Source organism: Balaenoptera physalus (genome assembly GCF_965194825.1).
Source record: "Balaenoptera physalus genome assembly, chromosome: 2".
NCBI classification, from domain to species: Eukaryota; Metazoa; Chordata; class Mammalia; order Artiodactyla; family Balaenopteridae; genus Balaenoptera; species Balaenoptera physalus.
Genome location: NC_138883.1, coordinates 116,896,118 through 116,922,380, shown reverse-complemented (window position 1 = coordinate 116,922,380; position 26,263 = coordinate 116,896,118). Strand labels below are relative to the sequence as shown.

Here is a 26,263-nt window from a genome sequence, read left to right as displayed (position 1 = left end):
TGATTATGATACAACATACTATGATGGGATAAGATGATGTGATTCTTTCATTTCCTGTTCTCACTAACACATTACAAAAAAAACTAAGTGGCTTTTTATTTTGCTTTATTTTGTTAGAGAAGATGTGAAAGTTAAGTAGAATCTGGCTATGTTTTCACACACAAACACATACGTGCACAAATAATGACAACTCAATTTTATAAAAATGTAATGAAAATGGTATAAAAACCGTTTTATAAAAAATAAAACGTTTTATCTCTTTACTTCTCTTTGACTCTCAATTAATAATGGATGTAAAAGCAGGCCTTCAATTATTATTCTAACAAAGATAGTCCACATCTTTAAAAATTATTTCATCTGTATTAATACTTAAAATCATCTAAGAAAAAGCGAAAGAAAAAAAAAAGAAGACAGGTCCATGGCTATAGATATAGACATAGGGTGAGAGAAGACTTCCCAGAAGAAGTGATAGCTGAGCTGAGAACCCGAGAATGACTCAGAGAGAGCTAGGTGAAGAGAAAGGGGGAGAGCTTCAGGTAGGAGGCACTGCGTACATGAAGACCCCCAGGCCTGAGAGAAGTTGGCCTCTGCTCTGACAGTCTGGCCTTCATTTTGAAAATAATAAAGAAAATGGAGATTCCTGGAAAATGCAGCACATCCACCTCTGCCTGTATCTCCTGTGAGCCCCCAGGAGGGCTGGTAGAGAGAGAACGTGGCCAGCACACAAGGGACCAGCCACGGCAACTAACAAAAGTCAGAGGTATCTTCTTGTCAACCTTGAGCAGCAAAGCAGCAGACGTAAGCAAAGAATAGCTAAAGCCGTTCCAAGAAAGAATTTCCTTTGAAACATCACAAATGAAAAACAAAATCCTCTTAACCTAGTGACGGGCTCCTGATGGAATAAAGCACTTTCTCTGAAACTACCCCCAAATTAGCAAAACCATAATTAGGATCACTAAATGAATAGATCAGAATTCCATAGAGAAAATATTTACTCAGGCAAAACCTCCTCAATTCAATAGCTCTTTCAATTAATTTTTTCTAAAGTTTTGGATTTCCACAGACTAATCTGCTGGCATTTAGAAGGATTTGTAAGCCACTCACCAAGTAATTAAAAAGTGTGAAATGTCTTTGCCAGGAAGCTCTTTGGGGACCTTTTTGGTAACATACAGAGAGGAGAAAGGTATCCGAAACACCTCCCTGCAGCCAACAGGACCCTGCCTCTCAGTGCTAGTTCATCTCCTACTGGGACATGCCTTACAAACTTTCTCAAGCAGCCTAGGGTTGTGCAATGCCTTGGCCGAGTCCTAACATCGTCGTTGCCCCAGCTGGAGGGACAGAGCAGGCATGGGAGCCTCCCTCACCGTAGAACTGAAGGTTTCATCCGGAGGAAGCTAATGGCTGATTAGAGCTGATAGGGCTCACACAACGGAGACGGACTGTGTTACTTTTTTTTTTTTTGGCTCTGTTGGGTCTTCATTTCTGTGCGAGGGCTTCCTCTAGTTGTGGCAAGCGGGGGCCACTCTTCATCGCGGTGCGCGGGCCTCTCACTATCGCGGCCTCTCTTGTTGCGGAGCACAGGCTCCAGACGCGCAGGCTCAGTAGTTGTGGCTCACGGGCCTAGTTGCTCCGCGGCATGTGGGATCTTCCCAGACCAGGGCTCGAACCCGTGTCCCCTGAATTGGCAGGCAGATTCTCAACCACTGCGCCACCAGGGAAGCCCCGGACTGTGTTACTTTGATTGTGATACTGAATCAAGCCTGGGCCACAAGTGAGATAGGCTGGGACCTGCGACCCTTCACCAAAGTGCTGGCACCTGGACAAACATTTCATCTCCTCGAGCAACAGAAGACAAAGAACCTATAAGGGACGAAACACAACTGCACGCGTGCGCAGTCGGGGCAATTATGAACAATAAGATACAAAAAGGCCAAACCAACTGCCGTTTCTGAGGTGCCGGGAGCAAAAGCAGAGTACTGCGCATGATCTCTGCACACAGCACCACCAACGGCAGGGGCAGACCACCTAAGCTACCCCTCCGGCCCGACACACCGATCTGCCCACACCCTCATCCCGTTAAAGGAACCAGCCGCCCTTCTCAGGGAGTGACCAAGGGTTACTTGTTTTTACTCCCTCATGCTGCAGCATGAGTCCTAATAAAGCCTTGCCTGAATTCCTCATCTGGCCTCTTATCAATTTCTACTGATTAAAAGAGTCCAAGTACCCGAGTCGGTAACACATGGAGCGCTGAGATTAATTTAGAGTACCCTTAGATTTTGACGAGTGGGACATGTGGGAGAATCCTTGATGTGGAAGGTAAGCAAGGTCCTACCCAGAGCCCTATCTCACCTATTGCCTCTGTGTTCCTTACCCGCTCACATTCCCCAACCACACGAGTCTCTTCATCTTTCTCCAAACTCACCTTTTGCCCCAGTTGTGCCCTCTATTTTAAATGTTCTTTTCCTTAAAGAAGGGAGTTGTCAGACTGGAGAACACAGGGTAGAGGTCCCCAGTGCTCCATGTAGCCCTGAACCCGGGCCTGGTGCTCTTGCAGTGCAAGCCTCTGATCCCCCCTCACCAACCCTCAAGCATTCCTCCTTGTTCCTCCAAAGAAAATCCACCACACAATGCATTAGAGTAAGAAATTGATTTTGTTCTGAAGTTTCAACAGGGAAGACACAGTAGAGGGTCACATCGCAGAGCACACAGCAAACTCAACAGAAATTCCAATTAGACATGTCACTCTCCCTGCAAAGTTTCTTGTCAGCCACACAATTCCCCTCCCCCTTGACCCTTCCAGGAAGCTTCGGCCTCTACTCCTGCCACCCTCCCCCATATATTTCTCTCTCTTTCTGAAGAGAAGTTTAACTTTTCCTTGTCTTGCTTCCAATTTTAGAGTCTCCCTCCCATGACCCCACTCAACAGTCTTTGAGTTCCATCTTCTTTAGAAGGCAGTGGGAAGTTGTAAATAACAAACAATATTTTTCCACGTCAGACCTTTTTCGCTTGTGAATGAGTGCCAGAACTCCATGGGAAGCACAGTTCGAGGCCTGGCTGAGGATGAGTGAGCAGCTTTAGTGGTCACTCTGGCTGCGGGACCTCCCCCCGGAACCACCTGGGCCTTCCTGTGATCCTTCTGAAGAGCCTAGCAGGGGCTGTTCCACCTGGAAGTGGGCTGCAAAGGCCTCACCAGACCACAGGAAAAAGAGACCCAGACTAAAGCAAGAAAGTGGAAGAATGGATCTTTACAGGAAAAGATGCCCATGCTTCAGTTGCCTGAGGGCAGCTTCTATAAACTATAAAATCTCAAGTCATGGGACATTCCGATTGGGTGGTTGCTGGGTTCCCACATGCCTTGAGAAAAGGAGACAACCACAGCCTTCCTCTCTTCTTCAAGCCTTGCCCACCTATTTCCACCTGGGAAAGCTGGGGTTGCCATGCCGATCCGACTCAGGTAACCGAATACAGCTGTTTCCACGGGGGTGGGCCTGAAAGCTGCTGGCAGGAGAATCCAGCTGAGTCTTTAGTATCTGTTTGTACCCACATGTTGCCCTGGGGGAAAAAAATTATAACTCTTACTCAATAGAGGGGGATAGAAAAACATATCTAATGGACTGGGGAAGCCCCAGATAGATGTCTCATTGCTGAACCCCTAGGAAGGGCTCAACTTAATGGCACTTGAATTTAAGCCTGTGACTTAGAGTTACCTGTAGGCTGGGATGAGGATGGGAGCAGTGGTTTGGAGTCCTGGCTGGTGTGGAGTGTCTGAATTTCTGATTCACCAGGAGGGGGCAGCAATGAGCAAGAACCAGAAGTAGTTTGTAGGCTGACTTCTGCATTACTGGAAACTTTGGAAATACTGAGGAGGGAAACACTTGGAAGGATTGGACTTCCTGTTATTCAGATTGGTGGGGATGCAGAGCCTTCATACATTGAGATGTTTTGTTTGGGAGCATTTTACCTGCAGAATCCACCAAGTTGGCTGTTGTCAGATATTTATACAGATATTTACATTGATTAAGATAGGCATCTGACAGATTGTACTTTCCAAAGATGGCCACAGCAATATCACCCATCCCACATGTCCTTCTATGATGTAAACCTACCACACCCCTATCAGGAAGTTGAGTTTATTTCCCCTTTGTATCTAAGTTATCCAACATTTGCTTCATCCAATAGAATACAGCAAAAGGGATATTGCATCAGTTCTGGGCATAGCTTTTAACTGGCCTAGTAGCTTCTTCTTCCTGCCTCTGGGAATGCTCTCTCTTGGGTCCCTTTCAGAACCAAGCTATTGACTATATTTTCTTCTTTTCTGTATTCTTAATGCTCTGGCATTTGAGGCCTTGATCTGGAGAGAATGCCCCTCCCAGGGTTAGTTCATTCCTATACCCTCCCTTACGAGTGTGCCCTTGATATACAAACCAACAAATCTAGAGCCCACACTTCCACCATCTCCTTTATCATATTCTTACACACTAAGCCAATATCCCCCGTGCCTTATCTCACTCCAGGGCCACGTGCCAGACAACTAAGGACCACCTCCATAGCCAGGGCCTAAACTTACTCACTGTGCCTACCCTGCCTCGCCCATGCCTTCCCGCAAAAACCCTGATAAAGGCTCTGGAACGTGCTCTCCTCTCCCCGATTTCTGCCTCCTGATGACCCCAGTGCTTCCTTGTGTGGCCCTGCATGGCACGCAATGCCTCCTGTTTCTAGGGATCTGTGAGTGTAAACGTCTTCCTCCGTGTCAATCATTTCCATGTCTGCGTGTCTTACCATACCTGATTAAAACAAGTCCTGGATACTCTTTAGAACAGCCACAATGTTATGAGAGGCCCAAACCACATGGAGAGGCCACAGGGAGGCATGACAGTCAGTAGCCCCACTTGAGCTCCCTGACAACACCTTGTGTCAGCTGCCAACCACATGAGTGAGCCCTCCTGGACATTCAGCACAGAAAACCACACAGCTCTAACCAACTTCTGACTGCAACTGCTTGAGAGATGCCCAGTGAGCTCCACTGAGCTAAGCCCAATCAACTCGCAGAATAATACATTGTGCTGTAAACCACTCTGTTTGGGGGCTGGTTTGATACACAGCAGCAGATACCCAGAGCATGCTTGATGTTCTTTCACCGAAGGATCAGTTCCCATAACGTTAAATTCCCACGAATGGTACTGTAGCTCCTTGCTACTCAAAGCTTGAGGACCACCTGGAAACTTGTTACAAATGCAGAATTTCAGCCCCATCTCAAACTTACTGAGCCAGAGTTTGCATTTTAACAAGAACCCCTGATGAGTTGAGTGCACGTTAAAGTTTAAGAAGCACTGCAGAAGAAAATATTGACTATACCCTGCCCAGCTCCCCCTTGGATCCTTACTGGAGCTGTTCTGTCTGTACATGCAGACAGCCAGAAGTGTCTGGGAGTTTATGTCCCCTGGGGTAGCCCACACAATGACCAACTAGTATGGCAGTATGAAAGCCTAGCTCTCTTGCCTCGAGGTGGAACAAACTAAGGGGTAATTTTCTCCAGAGCCATCAGGATCAGTCTAAGACTCGGACTTTGCCTGAGATTTCACTCTTGCTTCACCTCCTCCTCTTCCCTGTCCTGCTTTCCCCACTCCCTTTCCAACTTTTCTTATGAGTTCTTCCCTAATAAATCCCTTTTAGGTGACCCCTCATCTCAGGATCTGCAACAGGTACCTCACATGAGAACATTTCAACTAATCAGAACGTGGCACTGCCCTATCCCGTCCTAGTCCCACAGGTAGTAGTTATTGGCTAACATACTAGAACAGATAGCATTGGGGGGATAAAAGGTCTGGGGAGGAAAAGAAGGCGATGAGCATAGACAACTCTTTTGAAGGGCTTTGCTATCGAGGGGAACTAAACAATGATGCAGGAATTGGAGAGAAATGAAAGTTGTGTTAATTACATTGCTGTATAACCCATAACTTCAAAATTTAGCAACTTGAAACAACAAACATTTATTATCTCACACAGTTTCTGAGGGTCAGGAATTTCTCAAGGTGGTCCTGGTTCAGAGTCTCTCACAAGGTTGCAGTCAAGCTGTCAGCCAGGGCTGCAGTCCCATCTGAAGGCTTGGTGACGGCTGGAGGATCTGCTCCTAAACCCACTCACATGGCTGCTGGCCGGAGGCTTCAATTCCTCTCCACTTAGGCTTCTCCACAGGGTTGTTCATGACATTGCTTCCCCCATAGAGAGTGTTGAAAGAGACGTATTTGCAAATGTGTAGACAGGAACGGGGAAGGACATACTGTTAACAGTTGGTAAAAATCCTTAACTCTTGGGAGTGGGATTGAGGAGCACAGGACGGTGGGAATGATGAAGATAGACTTCCACTTTGTATGCTTCTAAATTCCTTCTGTAATTTTAAAACATTAAAGGAGAAAGCTTAAATGAATTGCCAGTAGTTGGTAATGAATAAAACTGCAAAAATATCTATGAGAAGGAGAAGTGACAAGCATAGAAAATTTGAATTGGGTCATAAAAAATATGTGGGGATAAAAAAATATGTGGATGATTTTAGGGGCATGTATCTGTCCCATGTGGGATTTCTGGAAGCAGGTTGTGAGCTCTGGAATTACTGCAGACCCCAGGCGAAATGGAAGTTCCTACCTCCACTAAGAAAACCGAAAGCATTCTGGGAATCTTCTTTCTCTCCTGTTTACTCTCCCCAACATAGGGGGGCATCAGCTCTGACCAGCTCTCGTGGCCTTCTTTCACCAGCTGCCTGTCTGGGGACTGACCATAGGCTTTCTGGTCTCATCTTTGTTAACACCTCAGATGCAAACATCTCCTGCTTCCTACGGCAGGCGTGACCATTTGCCCTGGATGTAGGGTCCCAACTCCTCCGGCAGACACAGCAACTGAAACAATTCAGTCTCAGGTTTTAGCATCATTCCCTAAGAGTAAAGACAGGTAAATAGTTTACTCTCAGCTCCAGAAATGCACCTGCCCTCTGGCCCTGCCACAGAAGTAGCCACATTCCCTGAGTTCAAGGGACAAAGAAGCCCTCTTGAGCCTGACCCCCTATCCCAACAATGTGTGGAGCTGACCATCAGGCCCAGGAGAGGTCCTGGCTGTGTTGAAGGCAACATCACACTCTCGGTGTGGTCCTTGGCTCAGAAGCTTCCTCTCCAGGCATGACACTCAAGGCCCCCCTCATCGTACACAGATGTGGGGTGACTCAGGGAGAAGCGGGGGCTGCAGAGGCTTGTGGAAATGATGGGAACTTAGGGGTCTGCACCTATGTCAGGACAATGAGAGAACAGAGGTCTTGGTGGCCTGAAATGAGAGCCGCATGACATAGGGTAAAGCTCAAACAGAGACTGAAGAAGACTGTGGGGTAGGATTCATCCTGCTGGCTTCTGGTGCCACCCTTAGACAGAGGCAAGAGTAGCCCCTACCGAGGGTCTCTTGACTTTCTGAGTAGTGTGGTGCATGGACCAGTGCCAATCCACAAAGAGTCTGTTACTGGTTCTTGATGAGTTCGCACAAAAACTGAGACTAATTTCATGTCTGTTGAATTTGTAAAACTTTAGCCTTGTATTTTGTATGGATTTTTAAAATTTCATTTTTCTAGTGATTTACTTTTATTGGATTTTTACAGAAGAATTGGTTTGGATTGGATTGGAAAATTAAAAACCGATCCTGCACCACAGAAAATTTGCAAAGCCCTGCTTTAGAAGATCCCACACATCACAAATACACAAAAAACAAATTGATTAAGGAGCACTTGGGATCTGGTGCTCAGCACGGGCATAGCGCAGGTATGCAGGTAACACGGTTCAGGCCCCAGGAAACACCACTGCCCTATGCCCTAGACACAAAAAACAACTGTGTCTGAACGTCACAAAGGTTTCTTGGCTGTGCATCTACCCACATCGGAGGCAGACACTGCTTCAGAGTAAGAGGAAGATTTGAGTGGCAGAAGCACTTAGGTAAGAAAAAAAAAAAAGACAAATTAATTAGCTTGTCAAATCCTTTTTCTCAGATAGCATGAATGCAGTAGTTTCTTGCAGGGTGAAGCGCCATTTCCCAGGAAGGCCATACATCCATTTTCATGCTTTTCTTTGTGCTCCAGTTCGTGGTCCAGGGGATACTCATGAAATAGTGTGGTACTGACAGTTTCACATGGTGGCTGAGGAACATTTTGCAATGTTCACACTTTATTTTACCTTTAAAACCATATATATGTTAAGTATAGATACATGACACTAATTCTTCCCATCATTGCATGAATCTAGATATTACTTTAAGAGATGGTGAAATTTACAATGTAAGAGGTAGAAATTTATACTGTGAAATTAAAATATTTTGTAGTATTTTCTGTAATAATGATAACTTATCTTAACTCCGTTAAAATATTTGAATGGAATGTGTACAATTCATGGTTCACTTGCAAATTTAAATATGGTTTTTAAAATTTTGATGACCATCTCACTTATTATTGAAACTTTCTCCAAATCAAAATGAATTTTTTTAATTATCTAAGAATTACATTGATTCAAAAAAGATAGTCTAATTTATCATCATTTTCAATAGAACATAAATTGTGCAAAAATGTTGATTTTTGGTAATTAAGTAATCAAGGTCATTAAGTAATATTGCAATAAGGAAAGCAAGAAAAATAAACTTAATGAAAAGATACACAACAATTTATGATTTATATAGATGTTGATCTTATTACTTATCTAAACATCACCAGCCGGTCCACAGAATGTCCAAATACGTGCAAAAATAATTAAATTCTGTTATCTTAACTGGCTTGCCAACTTTCATTCCTATAAAAACCACAGTGTTACACTGTGTTACACTGTAAATAATTTTTTTGATCTTATGAAGGTATATTTTTCAGGATAGGGGGATAGAATTTTTTATCTAATAGTTTATTGGCTTTCTTTATAATTTTAAATATTTACCCGTGTACTACATGGGCCTCCATTTAGTATATAGACCTGCTTAGAGTTGTCTTCCTGAGCTAGGCTAGGACCGCCCAGCAGTTGACTGGAGATTAGTGAGTTCACTGAACACTTTAATTCACTTAAGAGAGGGTCCATCAGGTGGATGGAGACGTGACTTGAACACAAATATCCGAAGGGAAACATGGCTTTTAGATAATAATTATTTGCAACTGATCTCACGTCTCATTTATTCTTCAGTTAGTAGAGATTTTTGTCTGACTTTGGCTTAAGAAAGTCACTGTAGGTGTGACTGACAGTGGATGTCTGTAAGAGCCACCTCCGTGATCTTCCTTTGTGGGTGTCCCTTCTTTGATCCTGGAGGGACAGGATCTGAGCCCTGCTGAGAGAGGATGCCTCTGTCCTAGATGGTCACTCCTCCAAGCCCTGCTCTGGAATCAATGCTGCTGGTTAAGGACAGGAGGAAGTGAGCTTCCAAACATCCACAACTGTCCACCCTGCCCCAAACTAGAGGTGGAGATCTCCTATGGACAGAAAAGATCACAGTTTACCCCGGGGCCTCTGGACCGTGAGCCCTGAGGGAAAGCACTGTCATTTACACCATTTCTCTGCTGAGAGGCATTTGCTTTGTTCCCAGGGTGTGTGTGTCTCCACACACACACAGGCATCGTGCGTGCACCTCTACGATCAAAGCTGCAATAAAACACCCTTGTACATGGGCCCTTAGGTGGAGGCTTTCATTTCTCTGGAATAGATTCCCTGGAGTGGGATTACTAGGTCAAAGGGCATATGTATTTTTAATTTTAATGGATTTTTCCAGATTGATTTCCAAGAAGGCTGTAATAATTTATATCTCCACCAGCAATGATTTTTTTAAATTTTATTTTATTTATTTTTTTATACAGCAGGTTCTTATTAGTTATCTATTTTATACATATTTGTGTATATATGTCAATCCCAATCTCCCAATTCATCCCACCACCACCACCGCCCCCCGCCACCAGCAATGATTAAGTGCACAATTTTCCCCCATATGCAATAGGTATAGAAGCCCTTTTTAATTTTGCCAGCCTGAAAGGTGCAAACTGGTATCTTATTACTACTTTAATTTACATTACCCAGAATTCTAATGAATTTCAGCATCTTTCCACATAGTTGGATAATTTTCTTCTCTGATTTGCATTACTATCATTTTATTTATTTCTCCATTGGGTTGTCTTACCAATGGGTAAAAGCTCTTTACATATTACAGCTTTGACTATCAGATGCATTACACATATTTTTTCCAAATCTAATGTTTGTTCTTGACATTGCTTACAGTATCTTTTGCCATAAACGTGCTTTAAAAATATCTATGTGCAAAAATGTCTATATTTTTTGACCTCTCAGATTTCCAACTTTGGTTGGGAAGGTCTTCGAACACCTAGTTTATATGAGGCCTCCTTGACAAATTTTTATTGAAGTGTAACATACATATGAAATACTGCACATATTTTTGTGGATCCATAAATTTTCACAAGTGAAAACACTCATGTAACTGGGACCCAGCTCAAGAAACAGAACATTCCCAGCACCCTAGAAGCTCTTTCGTGTCTCCTTTCAGTCATTACCCTCCCCAAAGATTAACCTCTACCTTGACTTCGAACATTAGAAGTTAGTGTCGAAAGTTTATTTAAACGAATCATCCATATGTACTCTTTTGTGCCTAGCTTCTTTAACTCAGCAACGTGTTTGCGAGATTCATTCATGAAGTCCACTCATTCTCATTGCTGTGCAGTATTCCTTACATAAATATACCACACTGTGTTTATCTGTCTTATTGTTGGGTTGCTTCCAATTTGGGTCTTTTACAAATAGTGCTGCTATGAACATTCTTGTACATAATTTTGGTGAATTTATGTTTGCATTTCTGTTGTATATTTACCCAAGAGTGTAATTTCTGGATCACGGGAGAGGTGTACATTCAGCTTTTGTAGGTATGGCCAGTTTTCCAAAGTGGTGATTCCAATTACACCCTCACCAGTAATGTAAGAGATGGCTTAATTGCTCTATATCCACCCCAGAACTTGGTTATCATCTGACTTTTTCATTAGGTGGGTATATGCTAGGGTTGTACTGTGGTTTGTCCTGCCAGATTTTTAATATTTTCTTTTTTACATTTTAAGTCCTTAATTCAGCTGGAATTTTATGTTTGTATATGATAAGATAGGAGTCCACCCTGACTCTATTTCAGACAAAGAGCCAGATATGAGAGATTAAATAATATATATTTTTGCCCGGCTTTGTCTTGAGTATAAGTAGGCATCTGCCAGGTGGAGTGAGGTCGGGGACAGCACTCCAGGCTGACGGGGCTGCAGGAGCAAAGGCACAGAAGCATGAAGTGGCATGATGTGGGTAAAATTAAAAGTGTGGCAGCAAGAGGCACAGGAGGGGAGGCAGAGCCAGCTCTTGTCTTTCTCGCAAGAGTCCACAGGCACGAGGCTGCTGTTGAATGGGTGCACCAAAGAAGGAAGGATCTCCTCCGTTTCTGATGTCTGGGGACCTTCTTTGAGATTCTCATTTTGAAAAGTGTGATTATGTCACTTTTAGGGCAGTGCTAACTGAGGTACTTATTATGATCTATGACATTTATTATTTCATTTAATCCTCACAATGACTTCATGATGGGGGCACTATTAACCTCGACTTAACAGATGAAGGCTGGAGGCTCAGAGAAATCAAGCAGCCTGCCCTCAGTCACACAGTTAGTAAGAGCTGAGATTAGAGCAGCGCAGGTCTGTCTCCCTCCTGAGTTCCTACTCTTTCTTCCAGACACGCTGTTGGCACTGCCAGTGGACGGAGACTTGAGCTTCCAGCCACTTTCCAAACAATGGAGCATGTGATGAAGCAGGGATTTATAATCATTCCTTCAAGCCCCTGCAAACAGACCTTGTTGGTGGCTGCTTTCTCTTCCCCAGTCACACTGAGTGGTTGATTTCTTGGGAAACTGAGTTGCTGTTCCAGACAGCAATGGCCTCTTCAGCTGAAGAGCAAGCAGGGTCATACTGAGGTGGCTACTCTGGGCCCATATGTGCAAGTTTATGAGTCCACGGAGAGAAGGGAGCGCACTCCAGGAGAAGCAGATTGCGGTGAGAGAGACAGAGAGCGCCAGGTTGCCTCTGTCCTCCGCCCCCTTCCCATTTGCAGTTCTAGGTCACAGAAGACCCAGCTGTTCTTTTCCCACCTGGGAGAGATCTCTGTGCCCTACAATAACTGCCCCCCACCTCCTGTAACCTGCACTATCTCTGTTCCCCTACTGCCAGGGAGACACGGACACTCATTGACAAGAACACACTGGCACTCAGACACACATCAGACTCCCAGACACACGCAGGTGACACACAAGCTCCACGCTGGCACAGCAGAGCCCAGTCCCCACTTACAGAGAAACTGCCTCCTGGAATATGAGATCCCAGAGAATCAGTCTAGCTCAAGCATTTTCAAATCATGCCATGTGAATTATCCTGCAGAAGGAAGTCACACAAATAATGAAGCAATTTCCCACCAAAGGGAAGACTATAACTGCTAGAGATAATTGTAGAAAAGTACACTGAAATTATGAGGTGCCATTTCCCTCTATCAGCTTGGCAAAGATTTAAAAGCTTGATAATATCCGGTGTTGGTGGGTGTGTAAAGATAGGCCATTTGGCAGAAAAAAATAAAGAATTACAACTTCTGGGGTGGGTAACTTGGCAATATATGTCAAAACGTTAAATGCAGCTGCCCTTAATCACAGTGATTTCACTCATAAAATTTTACATATATAGAGATAGATAACACCACACAAACATACTGATTAAGGAAGTTCACTGCAGTATTTGTTTACAAACCAGAAAATTGGAAACATCTAAAAAAATCCATTAATAAAAAACTGGCCAAATAAGTTAATGGTATACAACTACTATATATAAAATAAATAACTAATAAGAACCTACTGTATAGCACAGGGAATTCTACTCAGTACTCTGTAATGACCTAAATGGGAAAAGAATCTAAAAAAGAGTGGAGATATATATATATATGTGTGTGTGTATGTGTGTGTGTGTAACTGATTCGCTTTGCTGTACAGCAGAAACTAACACAACATTGTAAATCAACTATACTCCAATAAAAATTAAATTTAAACAAGTTAAGTATACATATCATGGAATACTACTTAGCCATTAAAATGCTGAGGTGGACCTCTATGGTTCTGACATGGAAATATGTCCACAATATATTTTTTATTGAGGGATAGTTGTTTAGAATATTATATAAGTTTCAGGCATACCACATAGTGATTCACAGTTTTTAAAGGTTATACTCCATTTATAGTTATCATAAAATATTGGCTGTATTCCCTGTGCTGTACAATTTATCCTTGTAGCTTATTTATTCGATACATAGTAGTTTGTACCTCTTAATCTCCTACCCCTACCTTGCCCCTCCCCCCTTCCCTCATCCTACTGGTAACCACTAGTTTGTTCTCTTTATCTGAGTCTGTTTCTTCTTTGTTATATTCACTAGTTTGTTCTATTTTTTTAGATTCCACATAGAGGTAATAACATACAATTTTGTCTGTGTCTGACTCATTTCACTAGGCATAATACCCTCCATGTTCATCCACATTGTTGCAAATGGCAAAATTTCACTCTTTTTTTATGGCTGAGTAGTATTCCATTGTATATATATATTACATTGTATATACCACATCTTCTTTATCCGTTCATCTGTTCATGGACACTTAGGTTGTTTCCATGTCTTGGCTATTGTAAATAGTGCTGCTATGAACATTGGGGTGCATGTATTTTTTCAAATTAGTGTTTTCGTTTGCTTTGGCTATATACCCAGGAGTGGAATTGCTGGATCATTGTACTTCTGCTTTCAGGGGTTTTTATAATTTATTTATTTATTTAGGCCATGCTGGGTCTTTGCTGCGGCATGCGGGCTCAGTAGTTGTGGCATGCAGGCTTAGTTGCAGTCTGTGGGATCTCAGTTCCCCGACCAGGGATCAAACCCAGGCCTCCTGCATTGGGAGAATGGAGTCTTAACCACTGGACGATCAGGGAAGTCTCTATTTTCAGTTTTTTGAGGAACTTCCATACTGCTTTCCCACAATATGTTTTTTACTTGAAGAAAAAGTAAAGTACAGAAGAGCACATTTTTTTTATCCCATTTGTGTTTTTAAAAACATGTTTGTATATGTATGGACGGTATCTATAAGGTATACAAGAAACTGTTATAGTAGGTAGCTCTGGAGTTGAAAGGGGAGTAGGAGGGAGGGGAAGAGAAGGGAGGCTAATTTTTTTACTTAATAACCTTCTGTACTATTTGACATTTTCACAATGAGCATGTGTTAACTGTATAATAAATTATTTTAACTGAGATTTTTAAAAATATATTAAGGTTTCCTGTAAGATGTCACTTAGAAAAAGAGCTCTACCACAAACATTTTGAAGAACCTTTATGCCACCCAACCCGACTGTACAAATTGCCAGGTGAAATTGTGAAAGCCTTTGCAAGTGAGGAGGAAAAGTACTGTATAGAGTAGTGGGCTAGTGTAATCTTCCAGGTTATCTGACTCTATAGTAGTCTCCACCTGCCATTGTCTTTGAGTCTGTAAATTGTAGAAAAATGAAAATAATACAAATGAGTCTTGTCCATAGCAGTAAATGCATTTTGTCGGGTGAAGGTACAATTGATTTCCCCCCACTGTGAAGAAGTCAATTTTGGATCAATTAACAAATTCATTTCATTATTCTTCATTGCCAGTATGTGTGTCTGGTCTATTTTTTTAACTTTTATTTTATTTATTTATTGGCTGCATTGGGTCTTGGTTGTTGCGCACAGGCTTTCTCTAGTTGTGGCAACCGTGGGCTCAGTAGTTGCAGCATGAGGGCTCTAGGGTGCAGGCTCAGTAGTTGTGGCACATGGCCTTAGTTGCTCCGTGGCACATGGGATTTTCCCAGACCAGGGCTCGAGCTCGTGTCCCCTGCATTGGCAGGTGGATTCTCAACCACTACACCACTAGGGAAGTCCTGTGTATCTGGTCGTTCTATTGTCCTTTGAACTGATATTTAACACATCACTGGTTCCCTCATTAATTAAATAAAATCTGACACGTGTTCATTTTATATTTTTATGAGTTACGATTTTTCCGTTTAAACAATGATCTTTTAAGAAAGTGGAGACAGTGAGGACCAGTTGACGAAAAGGTTTGCCCAAGGTTAGGTGCTCTCAAATTTGTCTATTTTACCTACATCATCAAGTAACAAGGATTTAAATCCTTCCCAATTTGACTTGAATACTTACTCCGTATAGAATATCGTTAATTTATAAGATGCTTTCTCACAAATATGTATACACACAGTCAGACACGCACAAACACCCTGCTGACATGTACGAACTCCCACACAGATGCAGGACCCCTCCCCTCCCCCTCCCCCTCCCCCCCCCCCCCACGCGCGCGCGCACCACTGGAACACGGGTTCTCTTCTACAAAGCGGCTGAAGGGCTGGGGGTGGAGCGTGGTCCCTTCCCGCAGACCCTCGATTGTGCCACGCAGGGAGAAGAGGTGGCCCCCTCACTTATAACCGTGGGCCAGAGGCGGAGTGTTGCTCGGGTGCTGCGACAGGGGCTCGAGTCCGGGGAGGCAGGCCCAGCCCCATCCTCAGAGACAGCGCAACCTGGGAAGTGGGCCGCCCCCCTGGAGAACCAGGCACCGCCCCAGGCGCCACATCCCGGAGTCCTGGGGGAGTCCAGTAAGGCTGCCCGGAGCTGGTGGCCTCCGCGCTGAGGTTTGAAAACCCTGGAGTCGAGACTTCAAGCCCAGGAGCACGGCGGCTGCTGGACTGAGCAGGGGATGAAAAAAGCCGAGGCTCCAAGCGCGGACTGGTTGAGCTGATGGCGTTTTTGTTGCGCGGAAAAAGAAATCCCACGAGAAGAAGACCCGGCGCTTGGCCTGGCCCCTGAGCCGGGAGCGGCTCGGCTTGAGACACCCCTCCCCGTGGCCCGCGCGGTCCCCGCCCCGCGAGTCTGATGCTCTTGCCGTGGGCTCTCGGCGCCCCCTGCGGGCTCCGAATGGCTCTCCCTCCTGGCGCGGGCCAGCCGGGGGAGGCGTCGGCCGGAGCCTGAGGGGCGCCCCCAGGATGCCGGCCAGGTTGTCGGGTCCTCGGTCCCCTCGAGGAGCCGGGGGCGCTCCTGCAGGCGGGGCTTGGTTCTGATGCATCCCCGAAGGTGCCGCATCCACACATCTCCATCACCTAGGGAATTCCATCCCCATTCCGCAGATGAGGAAGCCGAGGTTCCAAGTCGGAGCCTGATGCATCCACGGGCACCAGGTGGAGTCTGTGGGACCCCAAGGCCCATCCTCACTCGCGTTCGTCTTTCTCCGCCTAGGGACCACTTCCTTTGCTCTAGAGAGCCTAGTGTGGCCACAGACTCGATGGTTTGAGGTGCACTCTACGTTCCCTCTCTGTAGGGTTTCTTGGAGCCGGAGAGGTCGCCTGGAGCATCCTTCATGGAACGAGCTGGCAAGGCTGCGGTGTGGACAGCAGTGCATGTGGAGTGGGGTTATTCCTATCTACTACAGAAGGGAGGTAGAGTAACTTTACTGGAGGCAAATCTGAGAACATCATCAGTTGTGCCCTTGGACATAGGTGTGACTCTATCCTTAAGAGACGTTTAAGAAACTCAGTAGATTTTGCTGTGAGAATGTTCATCTCTCATTGTTTGTAATAGCAAAAACTTGTGAGAAGTCTAACTCTCTACCAGTAGGTTAAATTACTAGTCTATGCAGCCATGAAAAATCATATAGGATAAAAAATTTTGGTGATATATCAAAATGTTCATTATATTGTTAAGAAAAAACATTACAAAACAACATATACAATAATAAAATTCCACTTTTGTGAAGATGGATGTATCCGTGTGCACTCATTAAATAAAAAAGTCTGCAAAGATATACAGCAAAAAATTAACATTGATCAGTGGGATTAAGGGTGAATTTTAAAGTACTTATACCTTTCTCGGGGCTTCCCTGGTGGCGCAGTGGTTGAGAATCTGCCTGCCAATGCAGGGGACACGGGTTCGAGCCCTGGTCTGGGAAGATCCCACATGCCGTGGAGCAACTAGGCCTGTGAGCCACAACTACTGAGCCTGCGCGTCTGGAGCCTGTGCTCCGCAACAAGAGAGGCCGCGATAAGAAGAGGCCCGCGCACCGCGATGAAGAGTGGCCCCCGCTTGCCACAACTAGAGGAAGCCCTCGCACAGAAACGAAGACCGAACACAGCCATAAATAAATAAATAAATAAATAAAAATTAAACAAAAAAAGTACTTAAACCTTTCTGTATTTTCTAAATGATATATACTGAATATGTATTGTTTTATGATTTATTTTTTTTAAGCAGAAAAAGCCCAGTATTCACTTACCCCAAGAAGAGCAGTCTCAAGAGTTGCATCAAGGAAGTAAGAAAGAGGATTACTGGGGCATTTCCTTCCCCCATCCCAGGACAGCCACAGGAATCATGGTCACCAAGAGCTGCTCCTTCTGAAGCATGTGACAGTGATGATACATTTTCCAAAGTGTTGATTATAACACAGTTTGCAACATGACTCAATTGGTGGATCACGCATTTGGCCACAAATCAGGAGCTCTGGAAGAAAAATCGCTACTGGATACCCACTCAAGTTGAAATGGATAAAGTAACTGACCAATGTGCCAGATTCCAGAAAGTTGACAAACATGCAGTAAGTAATGCGGTTCCTTTCATATACTAGCTCCATGCAAATTGACTGGAGCACATAGAGCAACATCTGAAATCCATTGAAGAAGGAGGGGATTTATCTGCACCAACCTGGGCTTGCAGCTCTAGGCTGTGCATGGTGAGCATGTGAAGCCGTCCTGTTGACGGATTCAGTTGTGATTGGGAACAGTGGTGACAAAGTAGGCTGTCAGAAAGGAGCAAGTCATCCATATTCTCCCAGGCAAGGAGACAACACTGAAAACTACTTTAGGCTTTTTCCTTTTGAAACTTGGCAAAGCGGAATTTGCTGAAAAGTAAGCAGTGCAGTCTGTTTTTAATTTCATTTCTCAAGAAAGCCAGCTAACTTTCATCATGACTTACTTAGCTTGTATCTTTTTTGGAAGTTAACTTTTTCGTAAACCTTAACTAAAGATATGTAGAATTTTTATGTGTGAAAATAAAATCTAATTGTTAGCATATTTTTCCAGTGAAGCAGTAGCCACTTTTTGTTTTGAAAGTTATTCTTTATTGTGCTAAACAGTACATAGTGCCAAAAACTAAGAAAAACATGTATGATAGTTTTAACATCAGGAATGACTTGTTTAAAGGAATCTGTTTGCAATAAATTGTAATTAACTGTAATGACCCTCTAAAGAAAGATTTAGATGATCCTTTAAAGAAAGATTTAGAAATAAATTGCTAGAAGTATTAATTCATTAACAACTAAAAAAAGGAAAACATAAACATGAATGAGGATGGCGGGAAATGAATTGCCTGCTCTTTCTGGGAGGTAGGGAAGTAACATCCACACTGGAACCTGCAGGCCCTGCCACTGCTGCTGAGGCCAGTGACCCCAAGAGCTGACCACTTGGGATGTTTGCTGCCCCTGGGCTGAGCACTATGGTCTAAGTGTGTGGTATAAAGAAGGGCTACTGCCGTAGAAGGAGATAGATGCAACCGGCTTCATTCTCAGAAGAATTTTTTTCTTTCTGTCTCAGAATTTTTTTAAAAGAGAGTGTAGCATGTCTTTAGAAATCAGAGATTCAAATCTCAGCACCCAATGTCCCCACCACCACTATCACTAACTGTGTGCTTTTGGGCAAGTTGCTTAATCTTTCCCAGTTTCTCATCCGTGACATGGAAAGAACAATATTCATATTGTGCAGTAGCTGGAAGATTTGTTATTATTCAACAAGTATTTATTGAATGCCAGGCAATCTTCTAGTCACTGACTAGGACAGACAAGCTCCCTGTTTTCATAGAATTCATATTCTAATTGGATGAGATCACAATAAACAAATGAGAAAATCAGATATGAATAAGTTCTAGACAGAAAGTAAAGGAGGGAGAGGTGATAGAGCCCTGCAGGCTCATGCTATTATATTGGTTGGTCAGGGAAACTCTGTGTGAGCAGATTGTATTTGAGCAGAGATATGAATGGCGGGCATGCAGAGATCCAGGGGAGAAACTGGATAAAGGGTCCAGAGGACTTCTCTGTACTATTTTTGCAGCTTCCCGTGAATCTGTAACTATTTCAAAGTAAAAAGGTTTTTAAAACGCAATTAGCTATTGATACACACTACAGCCTAGATGATCTCAAAACAATTATGCTGAGTGAGAAAAGCCAGATCAGAAAGAGCACATACTGTATGATTTTATTTATATAAACATCTGGAAAGTGGAAACTGATCCATAGCAACAGAAAGTATTTCATCAATTGCCTGGGTACAGAGTAGGAAGCAAGGATGTCTGGACAGGAAATGGTGGGAGAGAGGGATTACAAAGAGACATGAGGAAGCTTTTGGGGTAATGGATATGCTTATTATCTCGATTGTAGTGATGGTTTCAGGGTGTGTATGTAGGGTAAACTTATTAAATTGTATAATCTATTGTGAAGTTTATTGTATGTTAATTTGATCTTAATAAAGGTACTAAAAAATATTACGTACCTAGAAATAAATCATGCTAAAGATGTGCAAAGCTTCTACACATAAAAGTCTAATATGTTATTGCAAGACATTTAGGTAGATCTAAATAAATAAATGGATGTATTGTAGTCTTAGATGGTACAACTCAACGTTGAAAAGATGTCAGTCCTCCCCAAACTGAAACTGATGAAAATCCTAACTGGATTTTTTTTTTTTTTTGACAAGTCAATTTGAAAATGTATACAGGAATGAAAAAAGGCCAAGGACAGCCAAGACACTCTTGAAAAATAAGGTAAAACATTTACATTATCACATCAGAATAGTGAGGTGCTGGTATGAGGACAGACCAATGGAACAGAATAAAGAGCCCCAAAACAGATCCACACATATGTAGACAATTGATACTGGACAGAGGTGGGAAAGCAGAGTCATTGAGAAATGACCGATAAAAGGCACTGCGTCAATTGCGTATCTATAAAAATTCCTCCCACAGTACACAAAAATCAATTTCAAAGTGGATTAAACACATAAACATGAAACGTAAAACCATACAGCTCTGAAAAGGTAGTATAGGAGAATATCTTCGTGACCCCAAGTAGGGAAATATGTTTTCAAACAAGTAACAAAAAGTACCAATGATAAAGGAAAAGGCAGCAATAAAAAGGAAGAAACTATTAACTACATTAGAATTAAGAACTTTATTCACTAAAGATAGTATAAAGAGAATGAAAAGACAAGCAACGTGGGTGGAAGACAAGATATTCGCAACTAACTAACATAAAAACCCTGTCAAAACCACAGTGAGACAGATAAAAACCTTGTCAAAACCACAGTGAGACACCATTCTTTGCTGCTAACATCCTATAGAATGGTAAAATTTTAAGAATCTGTTGGTGTGTACATGGAGCAACAGAAACCCTCATATGCTGCCAGCGGGAGGGTAAACTGATGTACCACTTGGAAAGATGTCTGATATTATCTAGTAAAGTTGAGGAGAACAAGCCGCTATCATATGACTCAGAAATTTCACGCTTAGTTTATACCCTAAAGGAACTTCTATACCTGTGTATCAGTAGTGTGTGCAGAGCAATATTATATATAATAGTAAAGCACTGGGAAAACTCCAAATGTTCTATACACAGTAAAGTGGATAAATAAATTGTAGTATTTTTCATTCAATGGAATATTGTTTAGGTGCTGAGCAGCTAAAACTTAGAAAAGGTCACTGTACAGTGATCTATGAAGAGATGCCTGTCCTCCTTATAGTGAGAGAGTGGCAGCCCAGGAGGCCTGAGAAGAAAATTAAATATAGTTCTCAGGAAGCAATCATAGCAATGGCAGGGAGTGTTTTGGCATGTGTCAACATGTAGCAGACATGTGCTAGGCTCTTTTAAGATAACTCTAGCTCCCACAACCATTCAGTGAAGTAGGAATTATTCTGCAGGTAAAGAAACTGAGGGACAGAAAACGTTAACTGACTTGCCTGAGGTCACACAGATAGTGGATGGCAGAAGTGGAGTTTTAAAACCAGGCATCAAATCCCACATTCTCTCCATTTAAGTAGAAAGTGGTGATTGCCTGGCAACAACCATTCACCAGCTCTCCTTTCTTCCAGAACCCTGATTTTGTCATGATGTACCCCCTCCTCTGTGCTGTCACCCTAGGGATGGCAGAGCCAAAGACAGAACAAGCCTGGGCCCCTGACGACTGGAGAGCAGTGACATCCTGCCAGACCAGTTGAACGTTTTTGCTTCCTTTCATTTATTTTTTCCTTTATTTTAGTTTAGAAAACAACTCTTAGGCTAAGTGGTTCGAGAACCGTTAAGGTTCTTGAATGAAGAAGGAAAGGCAGTTGGAAGGCACACTTTCCATTGCCTTCCAAACGTACATAGCAAGTGTTACAGAACCCAAATCCGAACTATAACATATGCTGCATGGCCTCCAACAGGGCTGGTCGACACAGCCTGCAGAGGAACGTCAAGCAGAAGGGCCTGTACGTGCAAAAGGGCTGCAATAGGCAGTGTGATAGCAGCATTCCAGGGAGCCTGAGCCATTCCACGAGAGCACTGTGGGACCAGCCTGTGCTTCCCCACCACCTGCCCCCCCCCACCCCCTGACTCATTTGCCCTGTGAAGCTCTTGGGTCCCTGCCACACAGAAGCTCAAACAGCTCTGCACCTTGCACTTTCCCCTGCTCAGCACTCCCTCTCAGTCCAAGCAGTTCGTCCCAAAGTGGAAATCCAAAGCCACCACACCGTTACATCCCCACAAACTAAGAAGGTCCCTGCTCCCAACCTGTGTAGGAAGTTCTGTCACTGTCAAGGAGCTGTCATGCCCTCCTCACTGCTTTGCTGCTAACATTCTTGTCACCCAGCTCCTGTGCCTTCAACGGCCCTGCCTCTCCCCATTCAGCAGCCCATCCTCTGCACTCTGCTAGCGCCCTCCTGATGGCAGGTCAGGGAGGAGGATGTCGAATTGCCCGGAGCTGTGGCTGCAGACACAAAGCCTTCTCTTTTCAGATCCTGGGATCCTTTATTCCTTCTTTTTTGTCTCCTGGGAGTTTTCTATAACCTTCAAAGCTGTGCTCTGACACTGGCCTTTGGGTGTAGCCTGTGGTATCCCTGGCATCAGCAAAGGCCTTGACACAGAGCAGACTTCAGCGAGCAGCTTGGATAAAACCCCAGAGGCTTGGAGCTACGGCAAGAGTGGGTTAGCCCAGGTTTCATGAGGATGTTTGGTCCTACTTTAGTTTCTGTTCCAAATGTGGGAACAAACATGCTCCTTAAAACACTTGAGATCACATGGGTTGTGTTGACTGGCATTTATGTCAAAGCCAAAGCCTTAAGCTAATTTGGGACTGACAGGACTCTGCTACTCCCTTATATAAATATGGGATCTGCTCCTTGACCTTCCAGGTCAGGATCTTGGGTGGGACACCTGTAGCCTTCGTTTGCCTCTGAATTTTCTGGAATAAAGTTGCTTTTTTCTCTCATTTCAAGGTCCTGCGAGAGAGAACCAATAACAAAGACCATGTCTGGAAGCAATTTGGGTTGGGGGAGGGGTGACTTGAGGCTTGTCGAGTCCTTTTCTCTTTGTTCAGACTAGGCAGGGGAGCCACAGCTGCCCACTCAGGGCTGTTTTGTATAATTGCCCCAGAAATCTAACTTCTAGAAAAACAATTGGCTTGCGGAGCATTCCAAACTCATTAAATAGATAGATGATCAGAATCTGAAATGACTATTGTTCACTAAGGAAATCTTTCAAGAGGGACCATACTACCAAGAGAGCTGAATGCCAGCCCCTGAGCCTCTAGTGAGGAGTAGAAGGAATCAAGGCCCCTATGATTGTGTATGAGACCAGAAGCCACATCAGGCTCCAGCATGACTGGCAACTGTCACTCATGTTCTTCAATTCCCGCAGCTCCTGCCTTTAATTGTCTGTTGAAATTGAAGTTGGTGCTGGGCCCATTATCCAGCCTCACCACCACCCACAATGCAAACAGATGCTGAGTGAACAACAAACAGGAGCCCCAGAGTACCCCATAATGACCAGATGGGGCACGCTTGCTGCTGTCACCCACAGAGTACCAGCAGCCTATTTAGACTTTTACATGAGAAATGAACTTCCATTTTGTTCAAGCTGCTGTTGTTTGTTACCAACCTGGGTTCTTGGACTCTTTAATAGATGGAAATTAATAAGAGGCCAGATGAGAAATTCAGGCAAGGCTTTATTGGGACACATGATGCAGCACAAGGGAGTGAAAACAAGTAACAGGTGCTCTTTCTGGCTCCCCGAGGTTGGGGGGCAGGGGGGCAAGCTGGTCCCTTAAGTGGAGTGAGGGTAGGGGTGGATTGGTGGGCCGGGCTGGAGGGGTGGCTTAGGTGGTGTGCCCACCCACTTGCTGGTGCTGTGTGCAGGGGGCATGCGCAGTACTCTGCTTTTGCTTCCAGCACCCCAGAAGTGGTGGTTGGCAAGGGAGCAGGAGGGTGGGAGAGGGTTGGAGTGGGAGTTTGGGATTAGCAGATGCAAACTGGTATATACAGAATGGATAAACAGCAAGATCCTACTGTATAGCACAGGGAACTATATTCAATATCCTGAGATAAGCCATAATGGAAAAGAATATGAAAAAGAATGTATATATATGTATAAATGAGTCACTTTGCTGTACAGCAGTAATTAACACAACATTGTAATTCAACTATGCTTCAATAAAAATAAATTTTAAAAATAGATTCAAAGAAACAAAGAAGCGGCAGTTGGGTTTTGGCCTTTTTGTATCTTGTTCATAATTCGCTGTGACTGCCCATGCCTGCAGTTATTTTTAGTGCCTCATAGTTTCTTTGTACTCTTGCTCCAGGAGGAGAGGAGGAGATGCTTGTCCAGGTGCAAGCACTGCAGTAAAGGGTCCCAGGTCCCAGGTTCCAGCCTGCCTCTGTTTTGCCTCTGTGGGTAAACCCCAAATTCTAGTATTGTATATTTTATAGCTTCTAATAGAGTAGATCTTAAAAGTGCTCATCACAAGAAAAAAAATAGTAACTATATAGGTGATGAATGTTCACTAAATTTATTGTGGTAATCCCCATTTTATTGCACAAAATGTATATGTATAGAAAATCATTATGTTGTACACCTTAAACTTATACAATGTTATATGTCAATTATATCTCAATAAAACTGGAGGGGGGAAAAGTTCTGGCAAGGCTAGAATGAAGCAGCAGAATTCAGTACAAAGTGCTGGCAGTTCAGCAGGTGTCCTGGGAGCCAGAAGGGAAGGCCCCAAGTGGCTTTCTCTCCACATCACTTGGCGTGGAGCACTTCCCTGCTCCTCTAAGCCTGTCTGCTCCATGGTCTTCCCACAATTCAGCTTCCTCTGCTCCCCCAAATCTTCACCTTGGAAATATATTTAATTGGCCCTATCTGACCTTCAGCCTTGTGTGATCTTGCAGGTCCACAACCAAAACCAACTAGCTACAGACTCTTGGTTCAAATTCTCAGTAGAGAGAAATGGTCTCTGGCCAGCCAGTGAATTCACTGCTTTTGAGATAAGTACTGCTTCAGTCACTTCTGGGGTGGTAGGAAAACCTGCTCACTGGGGGTCATCTGGGGGAGCAGTTTCTCTGGGAACTAAATGACACGTCTCCCTGAGGAGAGAGAAGGGATAGGGATAGGCAACTCTAGTGAAGACAGCTTCACACAGATCTCACTGGTTCCTTGGCTTCTTTCTTTTCTGTGGTAGCCCAAATCTCTTCCTGTGTGAACATCTCCTTTGAAAGCGATGCTATGGTCGGGTGGGCTGGGTGGGGTGAGCCGGAGAGGATAGATGACCAGGATAGGGAAGTGCTGGTGATATGGGGCTGGGGGAAATGAAGCCTAATGCCCAAGATCAAAGCTAGAGAAATAAGATCCACTGCCAAGTCCAAAGGTCAGGGGCAGTGTGGAAAATCAGACACAGAGCCAAAGTCAGGAGCCTGCAGATCTGGAAAAATGGAAACTGGCCAGGAACAAGACCAGACCCGGCATGATGGCTGCTGAGAATGAGTGGGCAGCAAGTCTAGCTTCACTGGCTCTCAACCTAGGCTCACACACAGAAGAGTCACAATGAAGACAGGGCCTGCTGGGTTTAAGTCATATTACCAAGGGAGAAGAGGAGAAACGAGGGTTTCTTAACCCAGGTCCAAAACCCCCCTATGTGGTACACAAGAATGTGTGCATTTGTGCATTTTCTGAGATTGTTAAAGGGAAGAGCGCCCCCAAAAGGGTTATTTTAAGGTTTGAATCTGATCATCCAGCAAGGACGATCACTGCGGGCTCTCCCAGTCTCGGCAAATGCCCCGAGCAGCTGCGGGTCTCGGCCACGCTCCAAAGGGATAGAATTCCTCTTGCCACGGGTGCCCCAAGGGCTCACAGCAGCGCTGCTGCCATCTGATTCCTCGGGGGAGCGCCTAGCCCCGGGCGTGAAAGAGGATGAGCTTAGTTAACAGTGCAGGATGGGGGGCTTCCCTGGTGGCGCAGCGGTTGAGAATCTGCCTGCCAATGCAGGAGACACGGGTTCGAGCCCCGGTCTGGGAAGATCCTACATGCCGCGGAGCAACTAGGCCCGTGAGCCACAACTACTGAGCCTGCGCGTCTGGAGCCTGTGCCCCGCAACAAGAGAGGCCGCGATAGTGAAAGGCCCGCGCACCGCGATGAAGAGTGGCCCCTGCTTGCCGCAACTAGAGAAAGCCCTCGCACGAAACGAAGACCCAACACGGCCAAAAATTAATTAATTAATTAATTAAAAATCCTTCCCTCTACTTTAAAAAAAAAAAAAAAACAGTGGAGGATGGACAGACGGGCAGAGGGACAGATTAAAACAGGGGGAGTGTGATTTGTGCCCCTCTGAGGAACTGCAGGCCCAGATCAAATGGGGACACCGACTGGATCAAAGATTGACATGAGGTTTGCCCGCTTCTTCAAAATCCGTCCGGTTCATCCTACTGGGAAAACAAACGTATCCGTGCCGCTCTATTTCGGGGTACGGATGGAGTTCCCGGAAGGGGTACAGCGCCTGGACAGGCCCTACGGACTTTGTCCAACCTCCCTCAGGGCCTCCGAACCGCGAGCGCCCCCAAGAGCCAGGACT

General features: G+C 44.3%; 1 long non-coding RNA gene across 1 annotated transcript; it reads right to left on the bottom strand.

Moving 5' to 3' along the window:
* Positions 1–238: 238 nt before the first annotated feature.
* LOC309651613 lies at positions 239–26,236 on the bottom strand. The gene is made up of 3 exons (XR_014258254.1): positions 17,398–26,236; positions 12,371–12,451; positions 239–11,970 (listed from the first exon to the last, which is right to left on the bottom strand). It is a non-coding gene; the product is annotated as an uncharacterized lncRNA (long non-coding RNA).
* Positions 26,237–26,263: the final 27 nt, after the last annotated feature.